At 37.1% G+C, this 22,663-nt stretch overlaps 1 long non-coding RNA gene across 3 annotated transcripts in view; it reads left to right on the top strand.

Annotated features, from left to right (window-relative positions):
- Positions 1–13,775, top strand: part of LOC110213766 (uncharacterized) — a 73,846-nt gene extending 60,071 nt beyond the window's left edge. For all 3 annotated transcript variants that reach the window (XR_013485393.1, XR_013485392.1, XR_002326109.1), the window contains one exon: positions 10,935–13,775. This is a non-coding gene — a long non-coding RNA (uncharacterized LOC110213766). The remainder of the gene's footprint in view (positions 1–10,934) is intronic.
- The last annotated feature ends 8,888 nt before the right edge of the window (positions 13,776–22,663 follow it).

A 22,663-nucleotide genomic window follows, 5' to 3' on the forward strand; every position in this document is an offset into this window, starting at 1 on the left:
GCATATATAAAAGGGAGAAATATGAACTGAGACTAAAAAAAATAGGTAACAGCCAAATTGTAATGGACGTTAGATGCCAGTATAAGGATTTCGGATTTTTTCCTAGAGTCCATTTTCTCTTCAGTTCGAGGCCAGTAGTTGGGTCCTGGAAAATGGAAAGGGGAGAATTAGGTAGTTTGAGTGCCAACAGTGCACTGGATTGAAACAGCTATTCAAAAGATGGTAAGAAAGTCACTGTAATTCAGAAAGGACTGGGTGGCACCTTCACTTGGCTGGGATGTCTCCAGGCCTACTTTATTCTCCAAGCCTCTCTATCCTGTGTCCCTTTCCCCTTTCCCTCAGGTACTCAGTGTCTTCATGCTCCAAACTGCCCCACCTCCAGGAAAACTTGTTCTTAGATTTTTTTTTCACTAAAGTGAACAGGATTGTATGTTGTAGCCATGTGGTATAATAGATAGAGCACTGGACATAGAGGCAAGAAGCCTAGTGTCCCAAGACTGCCTCTGACACTCATTAGCTGCATGACTCTAGACAAATCGCTTCATTTCGTTTTTCTTCACCTTAGTTTCCTCATTTGTAAAATGAAGATAATGATAGTACCTACTTCACAGGATCAGATGAGATAAAATATATAAAATGCTTTGTAAACTTTAAAGTGTTACATAAATGCTAGTTATCATTTTTATTATTATAAAAGCATATATGTCATCCTGTCCTAGGAGTATTTGAATATCATTAGAGCTTGAACTTCCTAATGTAAAGAGCAACCTGGTGGCACAGAGGATAGAGTCCTGGGCCTGGAGTCAGGAAGATTGCTCTTTGTGAGTTCAAATCAGCCTCAGACACTTACTAGTTTTGTGACCCTGGGCAAGTCACTTAACCCTATTTGCCTCAGTTTCTCATCTGTAAAATAAGCTGGAAAAGGAAATGCAAGCCACTCCAGTGTCTTTGCCAAGAAAACCCCAAATGGGGTCATGAAGAGTGGGACACGACTGAAACGACAACAAAGGAATAATACCCTAACATTAGAATTTCAGGCCTTGACTGACTGGCAAGGGAAGATTTGGTTCAATCAGCTGACTAACTAGCACTAATTAAATGCCTATTAAATCATATCACATGGCCATATGTTTACTTCTAAAACAGGGTATATTCCTTACCTGAATCATCAGGAATATGTATTTTGTTGTTGTTGTGCAGTTGTTTCAGTCATGTCAAACTCTTCGTGACCATATTTGGGGTTTTCTTGGCAAAGATACTGGAGCGGTTTGCCATTTTCTTTTCCAGCTCATTTTATAGATGAGGAAACTGAGGCAAACTGAGCTAAATAACTTTTCCAGGGTCACACAGTTAGTACGTGTCTGAGGCTGGATTTGAACTTGTCTTTTCAGGCCCAGAGCTCTATCTTCTTTGCCACCTAGCTATGTTAGCCATTATTATTAAGAAGACCTGAAATTTATGCCTAGACCTTCACCTTCACTGCTATCCTTCAGAATCCTTGTCTTCTTTCAAGGTACGACTCAGATCCCACCTTCTCCATTTGAGCTTTCCTTAATCCTCTATTCTATTTTCTTAGCTGTGTACACGTTGTATTTTTCTCAGTAAAATAGAAGCTCTTTAAGGAAAGAGGCTCTTTCCTCATTGTCTTGCCTACCGTACTGTTTAGCACCTGGGTAGTACTTAAAAAATGTTAATTGAATTGAAGTCATTCCCCAAACAATAAATGAATGAAGGAAAAAAATATTTATAATGTGCAATGCACTGTGCATAGTGATGGGGACATAAGTTGAAAGCTGAAAGTCCATTTTCTCAAGCAGTTCGTGTTGTAACTAGAAGAGACAAGACACATAGGAAGATTCAGCTGCAGGGTAGATAGGAAGGCTCAGTGGTCTTTAGGGTTCAGTGACAGAAAAAGTGGTAAGGCCTAATCACCCTCCATCTTATCAGAAAGCTTGTGGGTGGTGACTCCTTGCTCTTTTCATTGGTGTAAGCCACAGTGTCCTTTCTGCAGGGCATTGGAGGGGCCTGGTCTGTGACCAGTGGGAAAGAAGGTGTGGACTTGAGGAACAGACTGGAATGGAGGGGCTTTGCATTTCCTTCTGTGAGGGTGGAAGTGTTGGGGGGTGGTGTGGTTAAGGTCATATAACATTCCAACTCCCATACCTGCATCTTTTCTCTGGCAGTCCCCCATACCTGGAATGTTCCGCCCTTCCTTTTGCCTCTTAGTTCCTGGGTTTCCTTCAACATTCAGCTCAAATCTTATTTTCTTCAGGAGGCCTTTCCTGATTTGACCAGATGCTAATACTATCTCTTTTCAGGTTATTTTACATCTGCTCTCTATATATACTATATCTATATATGAAGCATCCACAAGTACATCATGTTGATGTGGTACTTAGATGAGATTGAGTTTCTTTGCTTCTCCCAGCTATGAGCTCCCTACCTAAATCATATCCAGCAGCCTGCCACCTAAAACAGACATGAATATACATAAACAGATCAAAGGACACATGGATAATACAACTACCTCAATAACAAATGCATAAATTAAATACATTTGTTAGAACTCTTGGAAGTTTGTATTTTGGCTGCAGCAGGAGCCAGGTTAGTGAATGCAGGTGTCTCAGTGTTCATGGATCATGTACGTTCTTTGGGGTCAAGGACTATTCTTATCTCTCTTTTCATTACCAGTGCTTTGCTCACTGCCTTGCATATAGTGAACACTCTAAAAATGCCCATTAGAGTTTGGGGAGAAGGGTTCTTTGCAGTGCCTGTTCCACTGGGACTTTTGGTGCCAATGTCAACAAATCAACATTGTGCCTGATAAACTCTAAGGCTAAATTTCATGGCACCTGCCTCAATTTGTCTATCCCAGATGAATTCCTTAAGATCATTGACTTAAATCTTGCAACACAGCTAGAGAGGTTGGGTTCATTAATTTTAAGGCCAGATCTTTGAAGACATAAACACTTATGATGCATAAACGCCGAGACACCTACATTCACTAACCTGGCTCCTGTTGCAGCCCTAGTGCAAACTTCCAAGAGTTCAAACAAATTTATTTAATGCGTACATTTGTTATTGGGATAGTTGTATTATCCATGTATCCTTTGATCTGTTTATGTATAGCCATGTCTGTTTTAGGTGGCAGGCTCTTGGATACGATTTAGGCAGGAACTCACAGCTGGGAGAAGCAGAGAGACTTAATCTCATCTAAGTACCCACATCAGCACGATGCACTTGTGGGTGCTTCATAACTGCTTTGTGGTGGTAATTATGATGGTAGTAAGGCAGTAATCCAAGGCATTAATCCTCACAACATCAGTCTGGTAGCAACATAAGCCCCGAAGAGAAGAGTGACTGGCTACCCCTAGGGCACCCAAAAGTGCAGAAGCAAGAAAAGGAGTAAACCTTTGAAGTACTTCCAGATCAACAAGGACTTTTCTGACATGATTTAATTCAGCACATGTGCTTGCTATCTCTGCAACCGGCAGCTTCATTTCTTGGGATGTAACATTCCATTTCTACAGACCGGCTAGACTGGGCTCCTTCCCCTAGAGAAAGGGGGGACAGCATTGAGAAACAGGCAGCTGGAGAGAATGACAGGCACTTCTGGGTGCAGCTCTGGACTCTGAAGGAATTCTCTCAGTGTCCTGTTTTTCAGCCTCATCTGTTTTTCAGACCTACTATTTGCAATTACTGTATTCAAAGGTACCTGAAGAAAGAATAAAACAAACATTTACTAAATGCCTACTATATGCTAGGCACTGTATTAAGTGCTTTCTAAATACTATCACATTTAATCATATCCCTGGGAATTAGGTGTTGTTATTATCCCCATTTTACAGTCGAGGAAACTGGGGCATAGAGGTAAATGATTTGTCCAGGGTCACACAGCTAGTGTCTAAGACCAGATTTGAACTCAGGTCTTCCTGACCCTCTGCCCACTGAATTGCTGAGCTGCCTGAGGTTTACTTGACTTAGGTTGGTATATTTGCAAAGAGGCTCTATCAGTTTGCCTACTTACTATAAAATAATATAGGCCCTAATGACAATAGCTAACATTTGTATAGTGCTTCCTATGTGCCAGAAACTGTGCTAAGTGCTTTACAATTACCCTGGGAGGTAGGTGCTGTTAGTATCCCCATTTTATAATTAAAGAAACTGAGGCAGATAGAGTTTCAGTGACTTGTCCAAGGTCACATAACTAGTAAGTTCTAAGGCTGGATTTGAACTCAGGTCTTGCTGACTTCAGACTTGGAGTTCTATCCACTGAGCCACCTAGCTGCCACTAATAGCTTGTTGCATTGTTTCTGGATAGGGTTAACTTTCTGGGAATATGTATGTGCATGTATAACCTTTTTTCCCTTCAACAGACAAAGTTGGCAGTGAAGAAGAATTCATGTGTTCTTGTAACTTTTTTGCATAAGTATGTGCACAGAATAGATTTGTATTCTAGTAAGAAATTGTTGTTACATCAACTGAATGTGAAACTTTCCCTCTTATCTTTGAAATACTGGACTTGATAAGTCCACTATCTCTTGTGCTTTAACCTTTGATGTCAGAATATTTACAATTCTTAAATTTTATTTCTTTCCACAGTGTTTAAAGATCCTGGGTATCTAAATGTGCCTCTCACCCTTCCATCCTCGCCTCACCCTATAATATTACTTAAGCATATGAAGTAGATGGTGTAAATAGCCTGCTCTATTTATATTCTGAATTCACTGAAAGGTTAAAAAAAAAACTAACCACCAAGGCAACCTACTGCTTTTTTGGATGTAGCATACTACTTATTCAATGTCAGGAAAAATTTTCTAATAATTAGAATTTTCAAAAATGGAATAAGCTGCCTATCAATCAATCAACAAACATTTATTAAGTACATATTTTATGAAAGGCACTGTACTAAGTGATGAGGAAACGGAAAGAGACAAAAGACAGTCCCTGCCCTTAAGGAGCTTGCAATTTAATAGGGGAGACAACATGAAACAAATATGTACAAAGCAAGCTACATAAAGAACAGATAGGAAATAAGTAACAGTGAAGGCACTAGAATTAATAAGGGTTGGGAAAGGCGTCCAGTAAAAGGTGAGATTTTACTTGGAAGGAAGCCAGGGAGGTGAGTGAGTAGTCAGAGCTGAGGAGGGAGAGCATTTCAGGCATGGAGGAGAGCCAGAGAAAATCCCAGGAGATGAGAGATGGAGTGTCTTGGTAGTGGAACAGTCAGGAGGCCAGCGTCACTGGACTGGAGTATACATTGGAATAGTAAAGTATAAGTCTGCCTGGAAAGGTGATGGGTTTCTTTTCCTTTTAGTTCTTCAAGTAGAAGTTAGAAGACAATTCACTTTTTTGGGAGTGCCATAATGGAAATTGGTTTTGTGTATGGGTTGAACTAGGCCGCTGAGGTCCCTCCCAGCTCTCAGATTCTGTAATTTGATCATTTTGATTCATGATAGCAAAGCCTGGTTAGGAAGACTAATAACAGCCTGTCACTGGTTAAGAATTTTTAGACCTAGCAGAGAATATTGTTTGAGAAACTATGACCCTTTCTTATCTCTAGGGAAGAGTTATTCCTGATTAATTATGTTTATATTAACTCTATTTAAGAAATATGAAAAGCAAAAGGGAAACCAGTCTAGAAGAAGAGATTCCAAGTTGAATTTTTGCTGTAGAAATAATTTGGGGATCTTATATTTCTGACTAGCTTTCAAATGACATTCTTCATGTAATATAATTTGAAATTAGAAATATGATGTTCTTGGTGGTTACCTGGTGAGGAAATGATGTAATGGTAATGACCTTTGCCAGCACTAGATGTAGGTTGTAGTTAAGGAGGGGAGGCAGTTAAAAATATTCTCAACTATGGCTTCTTCATTTAACTCAGAAGTCAGAGCATCAGCTTATTGCCATGAGCCAGTACTAAGGTGAACATAATCTTTGTGCCTACCCTTTGAAAGCTTATCTTTCTACCACTTGGGATGCATGGCCCATCCTACCCACCTTATAATTATCACAACCTTCAAAAGGCTCCTAAACTCTAACTTCCTCCAGGAAACCTTCCCAAGAAGACATGGGAAATAATAATTACTAACATAGGAGCAATTTCAGATTCAGCCATTTGTATGCATTCAAATCATTGACTGGCTAGAGTAAAGGTCAAAATCAATCCTTGTCAAGTGGAAGAGATGTGGCAGTCAAGGTCAAGACTTGTCTAGAGTACAAGTTCATTTGATAAACAGCACAGAGGATGATGACAGAGGATTATGAACAACATCGTTTCATTAAACATTGAGAAACAGTTGAAGGGGAAAAGGGAAGAAAGGAATTGGTATTAGAAGACAGATCATTCCAAGAACATTTGTAGATTGTAAAATAAAGTTAAGAGAGAAAGACGAAAAACAGTCGTGAAAAGGAACACATCACTACCAACAATAATAGAACAATAGTGAAACTATTATTTGGGCAACTAGGTGGTTCAGTGGTTAGAGATTCGTACTTGGCAACAGAAAGACCCAATTTGGAATCATGCCTCCTCTACTTACTAACTGGGTCATTCATTACCTCTCTCAGTTTCAGTTTCCTTATCTGTAGAATGGGGATAATAATAGCAACTATCTCACAGGGTTGGGATGACAATCAAATGAGATAATATATGTAAAGTGTTTTGTAAACCTTAAAGTTCTATATAAATATTAGTTATTGTTATTATTATCATTTCATTTGGACTTTACTTCCTCAGCATCTTGTTAGTTATTGTTATTATTATCATTTCATTTGGACTTTACTTACTTAACATCTCATGCATTATATAAAAAAACATAATATCAATAAAGAATATAAAATTGGGAAGAGCAATTGGACCTAACCAAATAAAATTTTAAAGGCACTTAGGGAAAAATTCAAACAATCAGAAAGAAGGGGAAGATTCTATAAGAACATAAAAAAATCATGCACAATACTTTCACTATAAGAATGTGACAGAACAGATATTAGTAGCTATTGATTCATATGCTCGATTCTCATATTAATGAGAATAGTCTATGCAGACATCTAAGATATCCTTGGTTAAAATATAAGAGGGCAGGCATTCATAGACATTTTTTTTTTGGTAGCAGAGCTTATCTTAACAATCATAACTAACTGAGAAGTATAGAAAATATAAGATCTAGCTGTGTCTACTTTTTGGTGATCTTAAAAAAGCATCTTGACTGATTAATTAATCAACAAGCATTTATTAAACACTTACTAAATATCAGCATGTGGTTGGTACTTGGAATACAAATATAAACATGTTTCAATCCCTGTCATGAAAGACCTTATATTTTATTAGGATACAATATATGCTGGCTTGGAAAGGGAACTTTGGTCTGGAGCAGTTAAAGGATTCTAAGTGGAGATATAGGTAATAAATTGAATCATCCTTTCCAGTAGCAGTGGTAATACTGATTTGATTATTGTTTCCTGAAAGGGGAGGTGGGGAGGAGGTACATGTCTCAGTGGGGGAGATGGTAAGATGCCCACACCAGCTAGCCCTGGTGTCCTGGGTGGGAGAAAGCATGGTCTGGGTTTGGCTAGGTATATAGTACTGAGGAGAAGATTGATTTACTCATGCTCTGATCTAGAGCAATTCTCCTGGGTTGAGGCCTAAAGCTGGATAGGTTTGCTCCCCTAAGGAACAGGAGGAAGGTCTCTAGAGGTCCAGTTATAAACACTGAAATATTGTAGCCCTAAGACATGACCACATTCATGTCTCCTTCATCATTTCTCATGTCCCAATAGTATTTCACCACATTCACAATGATGATGATGGTTAGCATTTATATAGTACTTTAAATATTTCAGAACACTTTATATGTTAACTCATTTGAGTTAATTCATATACCATAACTTGTTCATCCATTCCTCAGTCTATGGCCATCTCCCCAGTATCCAATTATTTGCTACAACAAAAAGAGCTACTGTAAGTATTTTTGTATATATGAGTCATTTTCCTCTTTCTTTGATTTCTTTTGGGTATATACCTAGTAGTGATATCACAGGGTCAAAGAGTATGAAAAGCTTAATAACTGAAACATATCAGATTTAAGGAAAAAGCTATAGCTTGAAGGAAGGAATCTATGTACTCACACTGGGTCCAATATACATTTTCTATATGGCCTTGCGTGATTCACTTTTGTCCTAATGGCTCACTTGGAAAATAGAATGCTTTTGAAGGAAGCTGGTGATAGTAATGTATTTGCTTTGAACAAAATGCTTTGTAGATGGAAATTTGAAATGTGCTATTTTGATTGATTCAGTGAAAGGAAGCTCTAGCTGCGAGTCCCATATCTCAGAGAAATAAGTAATGCCACTTAATGTTATACAAATGCATATGGATATTGACATTCATTCTTCTACAATTCCTAGCGAAAACAAAGCATAAGGGAAAAGATGGAGGTGAAGATAGGAACTGGACCAGGTAGCACACATGGCCCTGAAAGGAAGGAGAAGCAGACTTGTCTTCTACCTCTCACTTCATAGCCTTTATTAGCTACTGGACTGTGCTGTTTTTCTAAAATGGGGCTTGTAATCAGAGGGAGCCATAGTGGTAAGGAGAAGGTTAAATCTGAATTGGGGGAAAAGGAGAAGCCATTGACTTGGTTCAGAGCAGAAAGGAAATAGAAGAGCTGGTAGAATGAATGGCTGTCCCATCTGCTCCAGGCAGCCTTGGGTAACGTCTAGTACCTGATGCTTCAAGGGGCAACTGAAAACCTTTCTACTGTGTACCTACACCAAGGAGAAACATTCTTCCAGCTATATATTTAGGAATCATAGGCTACCCCGAGACTTGGGACTTTAAATTTTCTTATCCAGAAAACATGGAATGAAAAAAACAAGGATTTTTTTTTTCTCCTAGCATGCATGACTCCTGGAGACAGGAGTAGTTTAGAGTTGGAGGTGATAGCAGTGTTTATGTAACAGACAAGCATTGATAGGACAAAGGGAATCTTAAGAGACAGGGAAAGTTTGAAGGAAAAGGAGCAAGGGAGCTTAAAAAGAGCTGATGACTCCAGTTAGGCCACTGGGCACCAGATTCTGAGCAGTAACTTGATTTTTGTCTAATTAACTATGCTATGGTCTCTTTGCTACTATACCCTGTATTATTTAAACAAATATGGGAAACAGAACATTAATATACATAAATCAATGGATAGAGGAAGCTATGCAAAGGTGAAGTAAAAGGCACAGAATCTGAGTTGAAAAAGCCCTCACAAGTTTATCTAGGGGCAGCAAGGTGGCACAGTGGATAGAGCACTGGCCCTGAAGTCAGGAGGACCTGAGTTCAAATCCAGCCTCAGACCAAATACTTGACACTTACTAGCTGTGTGACCCTGGGCAAGTCACTTAACCCCAATTGACTAAAAAAAAAGTTTGTCTAGTCTAATCCATTACTAAACTAATTATCTTCTTTACAATATTCCTGTTAAGTGATCTTATAATCTCCAATTGAAGAATTTCATTGATGAGGAACTCACTACCTGTCAAGGAAGTCCATTCTAGTTTTGGACAGCTCTGTTAGGAAGTTGTTCTGTGTTTGCTGAAATCTTACCTTCATGTAACTCCCCTCTCCTTCCCCTCTCTGCTTTCCAGATCTTTGTGTTTTGTCTTCCCTTAGAATGCAAGCTACTTGAGGGCAGGGACTATGTTGTTTTCTTGTTTTTGAAACTCCAGGATTTAGCACAATGTCTACCACATAATCAACATTTAATAAATGCCATCCATCCATCCATCCATCCATCCATCCATCCATCCATCCATCCATCTTTCTATCTATCTGTCTCTCACTTTCTACTCATTGCTCTCAGTTTTTCCCTCTGGACCAAGCAGAGTGTGACTAATCCATCTTTCACTCGATAGTCTATCAAATACTTCAAGAGACCTATCATGTTCTCAATTCTGCGTCAACATATTGCACTAATGTAAAAACTTTTGCCCTTTATATTTATTAAATCGGAGTACTAGTATAATGGAGGCAGCCAATGACAATATCCATTTTAATAATGATAAAATTATAACAACAATATCACACAATGACTAGCATTTGTAGCTTCCTTTTAAACTCTGAGGACATCTGAAGAATGTTTAACTTCTGAGTAGATGAGGGGAAGTTGAGGTAATAGACTAAGAGGGGCATGAATTTCAGAATAACTGATGCATTTGCTAGCTAGGAAATTGAGAGTGCCTGCAGTTTAGGCAGGAGCATTAATGCTTAAAGGATCTCACTCTTCAGAGACATCAAGGATCTCTGCATGGGTACTTCCATGGTTATTACAACCCTACTGTAACCTAATATATTGTCTTCAAGAGTTGCCATGGTTGAAAAACTCATCACCTTCGGCCAACCAATTCATGTGCTATTTTAGAAGAAAAGTCATTTGGGTAACATTTTATAGATTCACAAAATATCAAAACTGGAAAGTACTTTAGAAATAACTTAGTGCAACATCTTAATTTTCAGGTTAGCTCAACTATGTTCATAGATTATTATCCAGTTAATAGTAGCAAGTGTGAGATTAGAAGATTCTCTTATTCTAGTGGTCTTTCCATTAACTAATACCTACTATTTTCCTTTATACTTTATTTCTCCCTTTCTTAAAGCAAAAAAATGTGAAGCTCCTTAAGAACAAGGATTGTTTTACTATTGTGTTTTTATCCATACAGTGCTTAACATATTAGAAGGCTCATTAATAAATACTTGATGATAGATATCGTTAGAAAAAAGTGAACCAAGAAAAGGTAGATTAGGATCAAATGAGCTAACTAGTGAAAAGTGCTTTATGTAGCTTAAAACTCGATACAAATTCTAGCTATTGTCATTAGTAAAAGTTCTTGCCAAATGCTTTCATTTGTATATCCAATGCATAATACTTTGTATCTGTAATCTCTTTCAGGGTGAGCACCATATCTTTCTTTCTATCACATCCACATATGGTGAAATTGACATGCGGACCGCTTAAAAATTATCAGCAGAAGAATCCTTATCCTAATAGTTAAGCTTGCTCCAGACCAAATCATGCTTTCAATAGCATAGAGTGAGTGTGAAAGGAAAATGGCGAGATTAGAGAATTGAAAAATGAAGTGAAAGGGAGAACAAGGAGCCAAAAAACAAATCAGGAAGATAATAAAAGATGATTTGTTCTTTTAACAACTGTGGGCTAATTAAGAGTGTTTCCTGATGTTAAAGACTAGCATCCAATTTTTTTTTCCCCATTAGAAAATGCAAAGGTAGCAGCTTCTTCCAAGGCTCTAAGCCATCCCCTGTGGACTGCCCTCTGCTTTCACAGACCATAACTTGAAAAAGAAAAATGACAGAAAGGAAGAAAGGCCCCTAACAGCTGGAGCTTTAATTTACCTACATGGAAAAAAAGAAAAGTACTCCATTCAGAGATTTCTCCTGGATTGCCCTATTTGGAGGAAAGAAAAGCGCCAGAGAAAATTGCCAAAAAAAAAAAAAAAGAAAAAAGAAAGAGAAAAGAAAGAAAGAAAAGAAAAAAAGAAAGAAAAAGAAAAAAAGCTTTTTGAAAGAGATCATATGAAAAGAGCAAATCTTGAAAATGTGTTTAATAACTGCCAGTGTTGAATTCTCTGGCAGTCTTTACTGAGCAGTTAAAGACCAGCCAGCATATGAAAGAGTCTGAATTAGCACAGTCTAGAGCTGACAAATGTAGTGCAAGAAGATTTATTCTTTCTCACCTATGATTTTGAAATCAGAATGATTCGGTATTTAAGGAAGGTGCTGCAACTGTTGCATTCATTTGTGCTGAGGGCTTCTAGCTAGACCTAAAGCTGGGTCTGCAAAATGGAAGAACAATGCTCCCAAGCTACCAAGTTAGTGTCCCACAGAATATTTTTAAATTATTTAACACACATCATCTCAATGTCAACAACTCATCACAGATAAACTATCTAATTAACAGAACCCTTCATAGTATTTGATAACTGAGTCTTGGCTCGGTTATTACACCAGAAGGGCAATCCTTGATAAGCAGAAATTATAAAAGCAGATTTTTAGAAGCATTAATGCAGAAATAGAATCAAGTTAGTTTGGAATTAACCCCCTGTTAGAATTTAAAACATTTGAAAGTAATCTGATTGCCACTTACAACATGGAAGGATCTCTTTGGCTATAAGGTTTTTGTCTAACTGCCAACATCTGTACTTGGATTTCTTTGTTGTATATTAGGTTCTGAATATCAAGGGTAACCAACATGGCAGACCACACTAAAGGAACAGATGAGTTTATCTTGTCATTAGAGCCTCCCACCACAGCCTTTAATAATTATAGCTAATTCTAGGATTGTGTTCTATATTCTGCTTAGTAAGTCCAGATTTTTTCTCTCTTCAACTCCATGTTGGCAAGACTTCTAGAGAAACAGAATAAAATTAAGAGTAGAAATAATTATTAGAATAATTAACTGGTTGCCCAAATTTGGCTCTCAATAGTCATTCTGATAGAGGAGAAAGAAAGAAGACTAATCATAATGATAACTCCTTTTCCCACCAGCCTTTATCCAAGAAGCTCCACAGTGCTACAAATTACATTGATAAGGAACAAGGAAAAGGTGGAGCTATAAGTAGAAAATGATGTGAAATTAAGTCCTGTAAAGTTTTAGGTTTTGGGCTTACATCTCACTCCCCTCCCACCGTGAATAGTAAATTACATTAGTAATTCATGAGTTTCCCTCAATAAGCATTAAATACCTACTATGTGCAAGGCACCTTTCTAGGCATTGAAGATAGAAAGCCAAAAATAAAACAACCTTCCCTTCAAGGAAAATGGGAATTATGTTGGAAATTAATAACTTACAATAGTTTCTTTAAGTAAGGAAATAGATTCCATACAACAATTTCAATTAATTGAACATAATATGAAACCTTGATGAACTTTTAAATGTGTAAACAAGATAGTTTACACCTTGTGATATCTTTTCTAGGCAGAGATATCCTTGATTGGATCAAGAAGGGAAAATTGTGATAGACCAAGCTAATGAGATAACAATGTCTCTGGGGACATAGTGGAAGTTCAGCAGTTACTCAGGCCAATAGCAGACCAGTCAAGTAGTAGAGGACTCCAGGCTCAGATGTATCTTGAGAAATCAGAACCTTGCATTTATACTAGAGGGCAGCAAGATGGGTGGGGAGTGAGGCTAGAAGGAATACTACAGTCCCCCTTTCCAACTTCATTACTAGGCCTATATTTGAAAGAGATCAAAGGAAAGAGAGAAGCTCTTTTTGTAGTAGCAAAGAACTGAAAATTAAGATAGCCCTCATTTAGGGGACCAATGAACCAATTATGGCATATAAATGTAATGGAATACTATTGTGTGATTAAAAATGATGCAAGGGATGGTTTCAGTCAAAGGATGGTTTCAATGAAATCTGGGAAGTCTCATGAACTAAGGCAGAGAGAAGTGAGCAGAACAAAGAGATCAATTTATACAGTAAAAACAACACTGTTAAAACTACTAACTTTGAAAGCCTTAAAAACTCTGATCAACACAAAGACCATCCATGACTCCAGAGGACCAGTGATGAAGCATGTTATTTGCCTCCTAACAAAGATGGACTCAGGGTACAGACATGACTAAGTTGGGAATTTTTTTACTTGACTATGTATATTTGTTATAAAGGTTTTGTTTTTCCTCTTTTTTTTTAATGGGAGGTAGGGTGGAAGAAGAGATTATTGATTTTTGTTAATTTTAAAAAGTAATTAAAAAAAAGAATGCAAATTCCTTGAGAGTAAAGACTTTTTATTTTGTATTTATATTACTAAGGCCTACTGTAATGCTTTTCATATACTGAGAGTTTAATAAATACTTATCGTTCGTTCAGCAGAGTATGAACATTTGAGACAAACTCCTGTATTTATGTTTCATCTGATTCTTCATATTATCTCCTGCCTTTGTGCATAGGCTTTTATCTTGCTTTTTAGAGCACTTCCTCCTCATGTTCACCTCTTTAAAATCTTAGCCTTGAAGGGTGGCTAAGCACCATCCCTGGAATAGGAGGACCAGAGTGTAAATCCAGTCTCAGACACTTACTAGTGTGTGACCCTGGGCAAGTCACTTTACCCCGATTGCCTCAAAAAAAAAATCTTAGCCTCCTTCAAGGCTAAATTCAGGTGTCACTTCTTAGAGAAGGAATCCATTCTTGTTCTTGTCCTTTCTCAAATTACATTGCAGTTGCCTAACTTTTTACATGTTATATATAAAGTTCTTGAGGGCAAGAATTTTGTCCAGCATCTTACATATTGTTTTCCACACAGCACATAATCAATACCTATAATTAACAAATTATAGAATTAAATATACTAGGCTTATGACTGTTTCTCTATTTCTGCATCCAAGAAGTAGTAAGAATAATACTTGTACTACCAGCTTCACAGTGTTAAGAAAGCAGTTTGTGAAATGAAAAAGAGTTGTAGAAAAGTGATTTGCTGTTATTAATACTTTTCTCCTCTAATCTTATAAACAATAGAACTAGTTCTGGTACAAGTCACCAAAGAGTGCTGAATTTGACTGGCAAACTATGATACCTCAGGACCTGAGTTCAAATCCCATATCTGCTACTATCTATCATGATTCTGGGCAAGTTGCTCACTTTAATATCTCTGGGACTCATTTTCCTTATCTGTAAGTGAGGGAGTTGGCCCAGAGGACCTCTGAGGTTTCTTCTAGTCCTAGATTTATTATCCTTTATCATTTTGGGCAGATTATCATATTGTCTTACTTTTTTTTTCAGGATTCATATTATATGTGGATAAAATGATTTTTTTTTATAATTGAATAAAAACATTGGGATATTGGCTCACCTACTGAAAACATCATCCCTTAAACATCGTTAGGACAGCTCTGGCAGTAAACGGGGTGATGGGGATGATGCGTACTTTTTCCTATTTCCACATTGTTCTGACTTATTCTGCCTGGGTCTTTAGATTTTGGGTGGTTTTTATTCCATATAGACTGGGTTATGAGTATTTGGCAGATTTTACATCTTATGAAAATTCTATTTGTTCTTAAACTTTTGTAATAAGAATGAGGCATAACCTATAGACTACCAGCATATTACACTGGTGTCTTCACAATGTCAAGAGATTGTTGGGAAGATTCTCAGCATTTCAGGCAGACCCCATGTGACAAATTTATGGGAGAAAACACACAAAAGTTGCATTAGAGGGGCAGGCATGGATGAATTGAAATATGCTCTATCAGAGGAAATACTGGTATTGACAAGTTCACTTGTCTCCTAGAGTTTAAAAGTATTAAGTGGACCACACAAGCCAACCTGGGTAGGCAATAATCTTGCCAGTTTTTAATGACTGGAGATTCTCTAACTTTCCCATGGGGACCCATTTGTATTTAACAACTTACTACCTAGAAATTATTTTATTTAATGTAATCTAATTTTATTTCATTTAAACATTATCTGATCTAAATTTCTCATGTTGGAGTTTAAGCCAATTTTTTTCTTTTGTTTCATGGCTCTTGTATAAAGATTCATCTTATGCTTGAAGTCTATTAACTCATCCCCAGGCAATAAAATCTTAAAGCTGGAAGGGTGTTTCAAGATCATCTAGTCCAATTTACTCACTTTGCAGAGGAGGAAACTGAGGTCCAGAGAGTCTAAGTGATCCACTAAAGGTCATGCAACTAACTAGTAGCAAAGTTGACTAGAACCCAGGTCTTTGAGCTTCCAGTCCAGGGTTCTTTCCACTTTACACACTGCCAGACTTTTGTTGTTATTGTTGTTATTCCAAGCCAGATAATTGGTCCTACAATTTTTAACCCTATATGCCCATTTTCTAAATCTTTGTGATTCACTTACCTATTGAGCAGAGTAGATGATACTCATGTTTGCAATTTCAGGGAAATAGAATGAGTAGCCCCCTCATGTATGCACACATATAATTCCCAGTATTTTAGGCCTAGGAAGATAATGTACATACATATACATGTCTTTGATGTGTGTGTTTAGGGATAGCACCCAGTCTGTGATTTCTATGGGATAGGGAATTTTGTTGTTTAGTCATTTTTCAGTCATGTCCAACTCTTCATGATCCATTCCTGGGGTTTTCTTGGCAAAGATACTGGAGTGGTTTGCCATTTCCTTCTCCAGATGAGGAAACTGAGGCAAATAGGGTTAAGTGACTTCCCCAGGGTCACACAGCTAGTAGGGGTCTGAGACTGGATTTGAACTCAGGAAGAAGAGTCTTCCTGACTCTAGGACCAGCACTTTGTCCATTGTTCCACCTAACTGCCTCAGAATAGGGAATTACCAAATGAGAAAACTCCCTCTACCATTATAGGTTACCACTTTATCTGTAATTTATAGTCACATATGTAATCCTGCATCTTCTGTAATTCTAACCAAAAGATCCTTTAATGACTCAGGCAAGAAAGATGGGAATATCTATCTTTAGCATGCCACAGCTAAAATTACATACATATTACATGTTATCTGGAATAGTTTTTAAATTTTCTTCCATTAGGACGGTTAAGTTTATTGGATTAGTTAGAAGAGCTTTGGGCTCCAGGGGAGTAAGATATGAGATAGATACATTTATTTATTTAAAAAAAAAACTTCTACAAAGGGATATTAACTCTGAAGATATAATAAGAAAAAAGTAACAAACATTCCCCTGTAATACCTCAAGGGCATACTTCACCCTATACCACCTTAGCTTCTCAGAGGTGGTAGGCCCAAGCTTCTCTCAGTTTGTGTTTAGCTTTGGTCTCACCAAGTTCACATTCAAAGATAGTATTGCTACTGCATGAATCCTTATCTCAGCTACTGCTGGTCTGGGTCCTGAAGTCCACTCCTGAATGTCACTCCTTGGGTCATCAATGTTGTGCTGTTTGCAAACCCAGACTCTGGAATAATGGAATGACAGAGGTGAATTTTAGAATTCAGAAGATAAGAGGCTCCAATACTTTCACCTAGAAGGAAAAAGAAACAAATGGACACAGAGGCCAGGGACTGAGGCCTGCTTTTCAGGGTCACATGACTTCAAGGGGGAAAAAAGACAGATATATTTTATTGAAAAGTATGAAGATTGCCTGGCTAGGTGGTGGTGAAGTAGAGAAAGTAAGCAAGATGGTGCTAGACAAAAGTTGCATGGGCCGAGGATGAAAGGATTCCGAGAAAGGGACGTTGAGTGGAGAGGGGAGAGAGTACCAGAGTTAAATAAGGCCTATATCATAATTTTGCCTGATGCAGTCTCTGACTCCTCTTATAGGCAGATCCAAGAAGAGATTTCAATTGGAGACAGAATGGCGCAACGGGGAGAGCCTCGGCTCTGGAGCCAGCAGATAGGTGCTCAAATCCTTCCTCTGATGCTAACTCCTTGTGGGACACTGGGCAAATCACTTAACCCCGCTGGGCTTCCATTCTCTCATATCCAAAAGGAGGAGATGGGACTGGACGACCTCTGAGGTCCCTCCCCTCTCTAAATCCATGATCCTATGAACAAAAGGGAAAGTTACAGGCTGTTGTGCTCTACTCTGAGGCCAAAGGAATGACCACATCGCCCAGTCTCATTGAGAAGACATGAAGGGGAGGCAGAAATCAGGATCCAATGTCTGCCTTACGAAGAAAGCGCTGACCAAATGCCACAGCTTATGGTTGGTATCAAGGTGGAGAAAGGAGGTGACTAGGTCACAGCTCAACTTGGACTTTGTTAGGAGTGGGTGAGTTCAGAAGGCAACGGAAAGGAGCAGTAATTCAGAAGCCAGGCAAATCCTTGTATGTCTTCGGATCCCTTCCCCCTCCCCTACTTTCTTGGGTTGTTTATACAGGACTGCACTAACTGGTGCTGAACAAAGCAGAAAGATCCCCTGAGAGGAAAATCAAAGCCTCATATTTGGGGAGTTATGGTCACCAAATTAAAATGAGCCATGGAAACTTTGATTTCATAGGGTGTTGGAAGGTCAGTAGAACCCATACAAATACTTCTTTCAAATTTGTTTCTCTTATTAAACCTAACTGATTCACCTTGGTGAATCTCTCAGGGTCTTTTAGACTTTGAGTGGCTCTCCTCAGCTAAGATCTAAGTGAAAGAAGATTGTGTGTTAAGGTGACTAAGTGGTGTGGGTCGAATGCCTGAGAGGAAAGATGGAGAAACAAAAGATGAGGAATGTGAGCTTTTAATTCTGTTTCACCTAGTATCCTCCTGGCCAAGCTATGGGTACTTATGTTGCCTCTCCTTCTGAGTTAAAGTATAACTTTGCTCTCTGTGGAAGGTAAAAGGGAAATCTCACTCTCTTTGAAATATCGTATGTCTCAATCCCATGAATTATCTCTACCTGGTTTCCTTGCATACCACTTCTGCTTTGAGTACTTCACTTCATAAAATTTATTTGTTTTAAAAATATTTTGAGACGATTAAGTGAAAAGTTATTACCCAAATACAGACATATTATTACTTAGGAGACGAGAACACCAAATTAAAATCAGGATTCAGAGTAGCAATATACTTTTAAATTAATATGATGAAATTAAAATAGTCCCCACATTGTTTTCTGTTTCTATCTTGGAACAATCTGACATCTCATTCCTTTTTTTAAAAAAGACAGCTTATGATTGGTTCAATGAATGTCTATACTGATTGCTATCTACATTGTGTTCTTAAGAGATTACAGCTGATTGAGAACCTACCAAAATGTACAAATAGTTTCAGTTGCTCCTGCAGATATGCATTGCCTTATATTTACCTACATGGAATTTGACCTGTCACTCCAACTTTCCAATTTACCTAGTTTTCTTAAGGCTTTCCTAGAGTCCATTCTCTGCCTACCTGATTTCACTAACATAAATAATTTTATTTTCAGCATTTTCCCATTTGAATGGGCTAACACATGTGTGCATTTGTATATTTATATATGTAAACATATATACATCCATAAATATACAACATAGACACATGTGTCTATGTGTATATGCATGCACACACATAATCTCTAGAGGCACTTAGAGAATTGAGTGTATATAATATATATTCCCTGATTACATTGAGTATAATAATATACACATTATATACTCAAATCTCTAAACTCCCAGGTTTAATGAATGAAAAAATATTTGTTAAGCACTTACTATGTGTCAAGCATTGTGTTAAGTTTTAGTAATAATAATATAAAAGCAAGACAATTCTTGCTCTCCATGAACTCAAGTTAGAAATAGAAGAGTCAACAAAAAGAGATGTTTTAGCTGCAAGGCAAGTGAAGGGATCCAGTAGTCTTAAGGGGTGAGCTGTAGGGTGGATGGCAAGACTTGTCTTTAGGAACCCTTTGCCAAGTCAAGTCAGATGGCAATGTCTAGTGGTCTGGAGGGTGTAGCAAGACTGTATACTCATTGTACAAATACACTCATATATCATATACATTCACATATATAATATAGATAGAAAAATAGAGAGATAGAGAGATAGACATACACACTCAAACAGAACATGGAGTAGTGGGTAGAATTCTGGGTTTTTGGAAACAGGAAGGTCCTACTCTGACAATCATTTCATAACTATGGCCAATCACCTAATGTCTATGTGCCTTAGGCAATTTCCTAGGCTATGTCAGCTGTCATAGCCAGATTATGTTGTGCATTAAGGGGAAAAGTTCCCACAGTTAGAGTTTCCTATACCCATAAAATTACAGATCCATTGCATATTTAGAAATACAGTATCCACTTAAATGTACATGCTTAATATTACTGACCTTGACACTATAATTACTTCCTCATAGGACACCCTACTACTTAGCTTGTCCAACAAGAAAGTTAGACATTCATTCCTATCCTTTGCTCCTTATTTCTTTGCTGATGTGTCCAATCAAATGTTAATTTGTGAAAGTGCTTAGTATCTTTTGTTTGGGCAACTATAATCTGGTATAATGGAAAGAATATCGGAGTAAATCAGAAGACTTAGATTCTGTTTCCAGCTCTATCTCTACATGTTACTTGGAGAATAATATCTCTAGGATTGTTTCTTCATCCAAAAATTATTAATGATCTTTAAGGTAATTTCCTGCCCAGAATTAATTTTTATGGTGTTCGTGAAATATATCCCTAAAGGACTTGGACTGTCTCATTTATTCTCTAGAAAACCACATTTGTGGTGGTATAATTATCTCACCCATAGTAGTGTGTCGAAGTGCATATGGTCATAGATGTGAAGGTATTTTGCTAAGAGAACAGTCTTTTCATTGGTTACTTCCCTCAATATAACAAAGGAAAAATGGATGATAGGGTAAGGATTGTGCAATGCAAGTCGTCTCCAACACAATTTAAGCATAAATTTTGCTTCCAATGCAATGGGAATAGCCAAAGTTAAATGTATTTTATTTTGCTGATGACTGACCTGGAGATTCCTTTGTAGTTAGGGTTCATTAGGATATGGATTGGACAAAATGACCACTGACCACCACCTTTCCTACTCTTAAAACCCTGTCACTCTGTGGCCTCTAAGTTAGAGATGTGCATTTCTTGGCCAATGATTCTACCATTTTTCCTTCCCATTTCCTTATTAATTGCTTTCTTGGTCATATAAAGAAATGCTGATGATTTATGTGGGTTTATCTTGCATCCTGCAACTTTCTTAAAGTTGTTAATTATTTCAAGTAGTTTTTTTTAGTGATTCTCTAAGATTCTCTAAGTATACCATCATATCATCTGCAAAGAGTGATACTTTTACTTCCTCATTGTCTATTCTAATTCCTTCAATTTTTCTCTTCTCTTATTGCTAACACTAACATTTCTAGTACTATATTGAATAATAGTGGTGATAATGGGCAATCTTGCTTCACCCCTGATCTTTTGGGAAGGCTTCTAGCTTATTCCAATAGATAGATCCTGCTTATTATTTTGAGGAAAGCTCCCTTCATTTCTTTGCTCTCTGATGTTTTTAATGGGAATGGGTGCTGTGTTTTGTCAAAAGCTTTTTCAGCATCTATTGAAATAATCATATGATTTCTGTTGGTTTTGTTATTGATGTGGTCAATTATGTTGATAGTTTTCCTAATATTGAACCAATCCTGCATTCTTGGTATAAATCCCACCTGGTTATAATGTATAATCTTCATGATATATTGCTGTATTTGCCATGCTAATATTTTGTTCAAAATTTTTGCATTGTTATTCATTAGGAAAATTAGTCTATAATTTTTTTTCTCTGTTTTGGCTTTAGATAACAGCATCATATTTGTGTCATAAAAGGAGTTTGGTAGGACTTCTTCACCTATTTTCCCAAATTGTTTATGTAGTATTGGAATTGATTGTTCTTTAAATGTTTGGTAGAATTCACTTGTGAACCCAACTGGCCTGGAGATTTATTTCTTTTTTAAAAAAAATTATTTATTTATTTTCATTTTTCAACATTCACTTCTGTAAGATTTTGAGTTTTAAATTTTATTCCCGTTCCTTTCCTCCCCCCCTCCCTAAGTCAGCATACAATCTGATATGGGCTTTACTTACACATTCATATTAAGCATATTTTTGCTTTAGTCATGAGGTATAGAAGAATTAGAACTAATGGGAGGAACCACAAGAAAGAATAAATAAAACAAAACCACAAAAGAAAAGGAGAGCAAATAGTATGCTTCCCCATAGCTGTTTCTCTGGATGTGTATAACATTTTCCATTGTGAGTCTTTTGGAGTTGTCTTAGATCCTTGCATTGCTGAGAAGAGCTAAATCTAACAAAATCAGTCTAAAATGTTCTCCTGGTTATGCTCATTTCATTCAGCATCATTCATATAAGTCTTTCCAGGTTTTTCTGAAGTCCACCTGCTCATCATTTCTTATAGCACAATACTATTCCATTACATTCATATATACCACAACTTGTTCAGCCATTCTTGGGGATTTTTTTCTTAGGGAGTTCATCAATGGCTTGTTCTATTTCTTTTTCTAAGATTGAGTTGCTTAGGCATTTTATTTCCTGATCTGTTAATCTATATAATTTATATTTTCATAAATATTCATCAATTTTGCTCAGTCAGATTTATTGGCATATAATTGGGCAAAATATTTCCTAATGACTGCTTTAATTTCTTCTTCATTTGGTGGTGATTTCCCCCTTTTCATTTTTGATAGTGGATATTTGGTTTTCTTCTTCTTCTTCTTCTTCTTCTTCTTCTTCTTCTTCTTCTTCTTCTTCTTCTTCTCTTCTTCTTTGTAACCAAATTAACCAATGGGTTATCTATCTTATTGTTTTTTTCATAAAACCAGCTCCTAGTTTTATTTAGTAGCTCAATAGTTTTTTTACTTTCAATTTTATTAATCTCACCTTTTATATTTCAGGATTTCCAATTTGTTGTTCAATTGGGGATTTGTGATTTTTTTTTCCACCCCTCAGTTTCTTTTATTAGTTGCATGCCCAATTCATTGATCTGCTCTTTCTTTATTTTGTTGCTGTAAGAATTTAGAGAAATAATTTGCCCTAAGTACTCCTTTGACTGCATCCCATAAATTTAGGATGTTGTCTCATTGTTGTCATTCTCTTTATGAAATTATTTATTGTTTCTATGATTTGTTCTTTGACCAACCTATTCTTTAGGATTAGATTATTTAGTTTCCAATTAATTTTTAATCTATCTTTCCATTGCCCTTTGTTGAATGTAGTATTTGTTACA

Source organism: Phascolarctos cinereus, unplaced genomic scaffold, assembly GCF_003287225.1.
Source record: "Phascolarctos cinereus isolate Bilbo 61053 unplaced genomic scaffold, phaCin_HiC Scaffold_3;HRSCAF=262, whole genome shotgun sequence".
Lineage (NCBI taxonomy): Eukaryota > Metazoa > Chordata > Mammalia > Diprotodontia > Phascolarctidae > Phascolarctos > Phascolarctos cinereus.